This window comes from Athene noctua, chromosome 1 (assembly GCF_965140245.1).
Source record: "Athene noctua chromosome 1, bAthNoc1.hap1.1, whole genome shotgun sequence".
Taxonomy (NCBI): Eukaryota; Metazoa; Chordata; class Aves; order Strigiformes; family Strigidae; genus Athene; species Athene noctua.
Window position 1 is genome coordinate 114,637,403 of NC_134037.1, and position 7,820 is coordinate 114,645,222.

Consider the following 7,820-nt stretch of genomic DNA (forward strand, 5'->3'; position numbering starts at 1 on the left):
TTATCTCTGTCTGCAGCTTTCACTGCACTGTGGAACAGAAGGAACCCCTTCAGGTCTTTGCTTTCCTTTCCTGGCTCTGGTGTTGCTGTTCCTCTGGGTGCATACAAACCTCCGAACATGGACATGGTTCACACTTTCCTCCCCATTGGTTCCCAGCAAAACCAGCCCAGAGTGCTGGTGTGGCAGGGTGATGGCTGCAGTGCTTTGAGTTCCCTCTTCCCTTTGGCCTTCAGGAGTGTCTGGTGGCCTTTGGGTTTTGCTGTGCAGCTTTTGCTGGTGGGAAGCCAGGCCACCCATGCTGTTCTTCCCATGCAGTGTTCAGCCTCTCACTCCCACCCCCCAACTTGTGGTGGCTTTCACTCAGCCAAAGCACTCTCTGGGTACCTCTCCTCTTTGAATCAGTATTTTGAAGCTTACAGCCTGTTGCTAGATTGGTTGGAGATCAGCTGCTGTTGGGAAGTACATGTGAGGATCACGTAAGCCTAGTTTTGTCAGTGTCTACCCCTGCATCCATGACTGCAATTTCTTGGTGTCACCAGCCAGTCACCCTTCTGACTCCGTCCCCAACCAGTACTGCCATCCGCACGCTGTACCAGTGTGGACACCCTCTCCCTCTCACATGCACAGCTGAAGAGATGGGCTGTCTCTTCCTACCCCTGGTGCTTTATTCAGGTTACACCAGACAAAAGGTACCTGCAGAAGCAAATGCCTCTGCTCACCCCAAAGGGTGCTTCAACCAGGGAAGGAGGTGTTGCACCAATTTTACGTCTGAGATGTGGTGCCAATAGGCAGAGGAGGCTCGAGAACATGGGAGAGCTTCAAGCAGACTAGCCTGCCCCCAGAAGAGGTATGTTTCTTTTAAGCCAGAGGTACTTTGTGGCATTTTATTTAATTCCACAAGTGCAGATGTTGAGTCAGGCAATGAGCATGAACCCTGCTAAGATTACACATGAAAAGTGAGAAAAGTTCCTTCAATATAACCAGTGATTGGCCCATCACAATCTGTTGACAGTGGAGCAAGACAAGCTGCATGTCCCTGAATCACTGCAGCCCATCTCACAGATTTGGTAGGTCCTGAAGAAGTTTCTTGTTAAGCCCCAGCTCCAAAGTCATGTGAGTTTGTGTCCAGCCAAACTTTCAAGAGAGGCATGAAATTATCTGGACCTAAAGCCAGTTTGGGGATGGCAAGAGAGGAACTCTCCTGCATCCGGTGTGGTTGAAGAGGGTCTGGAGGAAAGAGGTCCCTATTATTTTTTCTTTGCCCAGATGGGAAGGTCCTTTCTTCCAAGCTGTATATAGCCCTGATCTTGTGGACTGGGCAGTGGGAAGCCATGTTACATGGTGAAGGATTAGGTAATTTCCTTCCCTTCTCCTCTGGAAGGTGTTTTGATTAGCATAACCATTGTGTTCTCAAATTAGCTTGTGTTCCTGGCTTTGCCCTTAGGCTGGCTTTTCCTGTTACAAGCCTGCTCTGGCACAGCCATACAGCTTTCCACCCACTGCAGCATCGCAGCGCAGCACGCAGCTTATGTTGGGATGGATCCAGCTACTCTCAGTCTACCAGTTGCCCTTCCTGAGTGACCTCAGGCTGATGCTGGGGCTACAGAGAGCTGGTCCTACACCCCTACAGCTCTCCAGTGCCTGGGATAGCTGGGTGGAAACTTTCAAACAGCCCAGGCTTTCATGTGAGGCTTCTGGGACCATGGCATGTGCTGGCCTGAGATCAGGAGCAGCCAGAACAACGGTGCATTTCCTTCCCTGACATGGCAGAGGGAATGTTAACTTCTGGCACAGGCTAAGGTGCTCAGCTTTGGTACCTTGGACTTAGCCTGTCTGGCACAGCCTTCTGCCAGTCACTCAGCTGTTTCTGCTTTCCTTCCACCAAGCATCATTCTGAACTGAAACAGTGCAAAGTTCTGGGAGAAAATTAGGAGTAGAATATGAAACATTTTCCAAGCGCCAACAGGATGCATACAAACACACACACAGAGTGATTAATCAGGGACTCCTGGGTGCCGTGGAGAACAGGAGCTGCTTGCAGAGCAGGTCTGGTCAGGCATGCAACTGAGAAGCTGAAGTTACTGGTTGGCAGGTCTCTTTGGTGTCATGCCTTATCCCCAGAAGATGTGTCCGGGGGTCTGAGATCAGCTGGTTAACACTCATTCACTACTGGCTGAGCCACGGGAGGTGGTGTAGCTTCATAACCCTTCCTCCATGGAGATAAGTCTGTTTAAGTAAATTCTCCAACAGAACAGGTTTAAGTTCTGCTTAAAACATCTCCAAAGAGGGATTGAGAAACTCGTGAACCACATGGATATTTGACCTTGTCCCATTGCAAAGCATGTGTCAACACGCCTTGAAATGGCCTGGAGCGATCTTCCACCAGATTTCAGATGGACTTACACCATGGGAGCCCTGTTACAGCCAGGAGCAGAGAAAAAGGATGCCACAAGAACATGATGTTCTTGATGAGGCCAGCAGGCAATGTGGGAAGTAGCTGGAGAGAAAAGAAAGAGATTACCTTCTCAAAACCTTCATCAGCTAATTTAACTCCAAGATCCTCATCAATGCCATCTACTTCTGCAATAGTTTCATTGTCGGTGGGCCCAAAGACAAAATCATTGAACTTTTGGCTTCTGGTTGCCCTTTCTGCAGCTTGGAGTGGCTGGAAAGGGCAGGGATAGAATAAGCTGAAGTACAGATGTGCTTTTCGTGACTAGATGGAGGTGTTGGTACGAGAGCAGGGGCTGACAAGCAGCCTCCAGCTCTTGCAGCAGAGGACTCCACCAGGGACGGTTGCGCCATGACATCCTTTTCATAAACACGCATACTCTATTGCAGCTGGGTTTAGGGGCTCTGTGCTCCCACTCCCCGTGTGCACAAAGGAGCACAAGACCCCACGAGGTACCTTGTTTTGCAGGTTGAAAACCTGTGGTTTGGTACCCACTTGTTTCCCTGCCAACACAGACTCAATCTTTTGCTTTTCCCTAGCATGCTTCTCATCTCGTTGCCTCTCAGCATTCATTTTGGTAAACTGAATAGCTAAACTCTTGGTTTTCTTCGTAACTCTGGCTCTCCATTCCCCAGTGGCCCCTGGGCCCTACTCAGCAGCTGCTCCTGGAGGGATTCGCTTCCTCCTTTGAGCATGAGCAACTAGAACTGCAGCCACCATCCAGGAGAAGTCCAAGACAATGCCACCGGAGTCCGGAGGGACTTCTGGGATTGCAGGTTTCTCTCTTGTGCCTTGAACACCCCCACCCGAGCGTGCTCAGGTCCTTCTCTCCCACAGTCCCTTCCTGTGCAGGGATTCCCCTGGGCTTCATCATGTCTCCAGGTACACAGTCTTGCCCTTGGGACTACTGAATTTCATCTTGTCCTTAGGGTCTGCCTGGTACTCTGCTCATGAGACATCCAGCGCTTCCGTGACTTAGGAGAAAGATGGCTATCCTCAGGTCCCACATGACACCCCAGCTGACCAAGAGCAGTTCTCCTCCTATATAGCTGTTGCTCCTATCTTGGAGGGAGAGGGCTTGGGATTCATGTCTAGTGCCAAGTGGATTTGCAAGTAGCAGGATGTTACTACCAACTACTCTGGCCTCACCTCCAAAGTTCACATGTGCCATGTCAGCACTTTCCTCCAGCTCACCAAATTGGGAACCACCCAAGGAACATGGCTTACACCAAACCCCATCCTTGATTCCATGGTAGCTCTGTCCTAGAGAAACACGAAGCCCATTTTCAGCAGCAGTGCAACTGCATTTTTTCCACTGGAAAGCCAGGCTGGGTGGGTGCACCTCCTTGGCTCAGTGGCTACCAGCTGCTTGGAGGCTGGTAACACAGTTGTGGATGCCTTGCTGGGAAAGACCTCCCAAGGGGCACTCCCACCTCCCATCCCATGACTCCCCAGCTAGCACTACTCCCACCAGTATTTGTGGTACCTCAGAGAGCAGAGCTTTGGGCATGGGGAAGCGGTGGAATAGGGATCTAAGGAGTGAGTGAATACTGTGAGTGCTCCTGGAGAAGTGTTATTTTACAAACACCTAGGGCAAAGCCCAGCTGCTGAGACACAGGGGTATAGTGCCCTCTGGGAACTGGGCTGTCCCGCTGGTCTCTGGCTACCAGCCCACTGAAGTGGGGGTATCCTGCAGGTCCTGGTTCATATTTCATATTTGGGTGGTATTTTCCAATACATGTGGAGCTGGGTTGAAAAAGGGAGAAGCCAGGGTGTATCCTGCTCCAGAAGCAGATACAGCTGTGGCATGGTGCATTTTATAATCCAAGCCTCAGCCGTGTCACTACAGAAACATGGGCAAGGAGGGAGAGGAACAATCCAGAAGCTCTTGCTACCACCTCCCTGTGGTCGCATTGCGGCCCCGTGCCATGCTTCACTGCAGCATCCACCTCCAGTTTCCATTGCTGGAGCAGAGCCACTGCTTATTAAACCCAGACCAGCGAGCACTTGGCAAGGCACGCGGGCCGGGAGGGACTGCCGGGGAGCCAAGGGGAGGCCAGACATACCAATTCCTGCTCTTATTAAAAAGGGGAGGTTGCTTCCAGAGTCTCTGAAGGGATCAGTTATGGATGTGGGGCTTCTTGGAGGGTCATCCCAGCTGGTAGACAATGCAGTATCATGTCCATAGCGCAGGCAGCAGACAAATCTGGAGCAAAGGACTCCTCCATTTCTGTTCCTACTAGTTTTTCGGTGTATTTCTGTAGCAGTAAGTATCCCATGGTGGGAGCAAGGGTGTCAGACACCTCTTCACCTCCCCAGGGGCTCAGGATTGAAATGCACCACTGAGCTCAGGTAAAGCTGACTACTCTCCTGTAAGAAAACACAAGTCATGCCTGTCTGCATGCTCAGCCACAGCCTGGATGCGAATCGCATGGGGACAGGGTAATACACTTGGTCGCAGTCCTAGTGGGCTCCCCAGGTAGGATTTTGTGGTCATCTTTGCATGACTGAGCCTGGACCTTCAGAAGGAGCAGGGCTGTGAGGGACCTCAGGGAGTCCTGCAGACCTTGTGGCAGGGTTTGTTTGACGACTGCTGTGCAGAGCTAAAAATACCCCAGCGATGGTTATGAATTTAGGATAACTAATACATCCAGTGGAAAGATTTGGAGCCGTTCCAGGGCTAAACAACAGCTTCTTCACCAACAGCCAAAGACTTGTGGATGCAAAAATAACTAGGAACTGAAAAACTTGAGCTGGAGCAAGGGATTTTCAGATCAAACCCAAGAAAAACTTTCTAGCGGTGAGGACGACCATGGATAATTGCCAGCACTTTGGTTGTTTTAACAAGAGGGTACACAGACCTCTGGATTTGGACTGGGTGCTGCCTCTGGGCAGGAGTTGGGAGAACTAGTAGTTATGGAGAATTCTTCAATATGGGGTGAAAGCAAATTATACTGATAATATAGGACCCAGTGGCCTGGATCAGCAGCACACTTCAAGAATCAGAGGGCAACACCATAGTAAGAGGTAGAGGTTTGATGTCTCAAAAGACGGGGAGAAAGACCCAAGAATAGACCAACTGGAGACCGTGGCTGCTGGGTGGAGTGCTGTGGGGTGAACCAGCTCTGAGCCACATAGGTATCAGTGAGCAGAGAGCAAGCAAGGGTTTCAGACTTCTGTCTACAGACCCAAAATACAGCTGGGAAGGAGCAGGGGGAGCCATCCTCTGAGCACATCCACACCACGGTGGCAGAAGACACCCAGGTTCACATCCCAGGTTCCCCTGCCCGGGGTTCCACCCCATGCTGTACATTTCCACACAGGCGTGTCCCTTGCTTTGCCCTCGTTGTTGTTCCATGCTGAAGCAGACACTCGGTTTCATTTGGCCAGAGATGGTAAGAGTGAGCCCACCGCCCTGTGCTCCGTCCGGGTGCTTGGCTGGGGCAGTGCATGCCAGTCCCTGCCCCAGTGAATAATGAAGTACTCAGGGACAAACCTCAAAAGCTTCACTAAGAGAGCTCAAGGGAGCCCAGCTCCTCATGTCCCACGTGCCGCAGGCATGAGATAACTGCTGGCTTCCCAGGATGCTCACAACAAGGCCGGTGCCTGGGCAGGGGGCCCAGCTGCCCGCTCCACTGTGGCTGCCGCTGGGGAAACAGGGACCCCCAGGGCTTGGGGCACTGGTGCTGTTCAGATACCACATTCCTGCTTCTGAGCCTTTCAGCTTGAGACGTTCCTTCATGGGCTTAACTAGCTGATGCTCCTGGGAGGACTGGGACAGGGAGGGATCCCGAACCTCCGTGCTTTTACCTGAAGGGCTGAATGCTGGATCACTCTCTGCCTACAGCCATCCTTTGCATCTGTGGGTCTTGCCAGTCCAGCTCCTGCCTGTGGTGGGGAGCCCTGCCCTGCCTGGTTTGCCTGCAGCATGTAGAAACCACAAGAAAGTCTCCAAGTTCTCGTGAGTGCTGAGAATAGAAGTGTTTGTGCCTATTTCAGGTCTCTCTGCAGAAGCTGTATTGTATTATCACAATCAGCCCAAACGTTTCTCCATTAGTGTATTTTTTTCTCCTCTTCCATCACACCAGCTTGCATGAAACAGTCACTTATTCTCCTTGCCGTTGTGTCGAGATGTACCAGGCTGCGGGCAGGACCTGCTGCCCATCCCCAGCCCGGCCTCAATAGCACAGCTTGTTCTCTGTGCAAGGGGTGACAACGCGGCAGCAGCTGATGTAAATCCCAGGGGCATCGCTGAGAGCGGCCCCGATTGCTACCCCCTGAGAAGGTCCAGCAGCTGAAATCAAGAACACAGGTGCCCCAAGCACCTACAACAGGCTGCAAGGAGAGATGGCAGAACGCTGGAAGATCCTGACAGCCTGGCCTGTGATGTCAAATTATTGCTGCCTCCCAGCCACTTTTATAGCAAATTAATTTCTTACACATCAGTGCCTAGCAAGTGCAGAAGCTAGAGTGTGCACCGCAACGTGGCCAGGGAGGAACAGGAACAGGGGAGAGATGGCTTTCAGCTTGGCTGAAGATGTGGAGGCATGGGAGACACATTCCCACCTGAGCGCAGACCTTTGGTGAGATTTTGGGTGAAAAGTGTAGCCAGTGCAATCTCTGAATTACTGAGTAGGCAGCAAACCTCTGCTCTATCAGCGTATGGCTCCTGCTTGGTTGGGTTTTGGAGGCACATTCCAGGGGAGACCGTCAGAGACGACTCTCAGGTTCTTGGGGCACGGACGAGCAGGGCACAGTGTCTCCCAGACTGCCCCGGCTCTTCTCCGACAGCTCAGCCCCATTTAGCCCCTTCCAGCCCTTCCCTTTTCCTTTCCAAGGTACCGGGGCACCCAAATCACTCCCCGATCGCTATAGCTAACTCCCTCTGGCGCACACAGACCCCTCTGATTTCTTCCGTCCCACCACGGGAGGTGACGGCCGGGCCGGGAGGCAGGCAGAGGAGCGTGCCCAGAGGACAGCCCCCACGCTGGGTGGCACTGACCATTGTGGACAGCTTTGGGCACGGTTTTGCGCCCACCCTGGGACCCACAAGCTGGAGGGCCCGGATCCCGCGCTGTTTGACCACAGAGAACTTGCGAACCCTGAGAAAAGGCTCCCGCCGGGGTCGGCCGTCTTTCGGGTGCGATCTGCTTCACGGCGTCCGCACCCGGCCCTTGAGAGGGGCGCAGCCCGCGGCCCAGCATCCCCACCACCTGCCGGGAGCTCCCACCCTCCATCCCCCCGCGCCCCGCGCTGCCTCAGCCCTGCGCTGACACCTCCGCGGCGCCGGCGGGCAGCCACGGCCGGCCCAGGCCGATCCCCGGCGGTTCAACCCTCCAGCCCCGCCGGGGCAAAGGTCTGCGGGGTT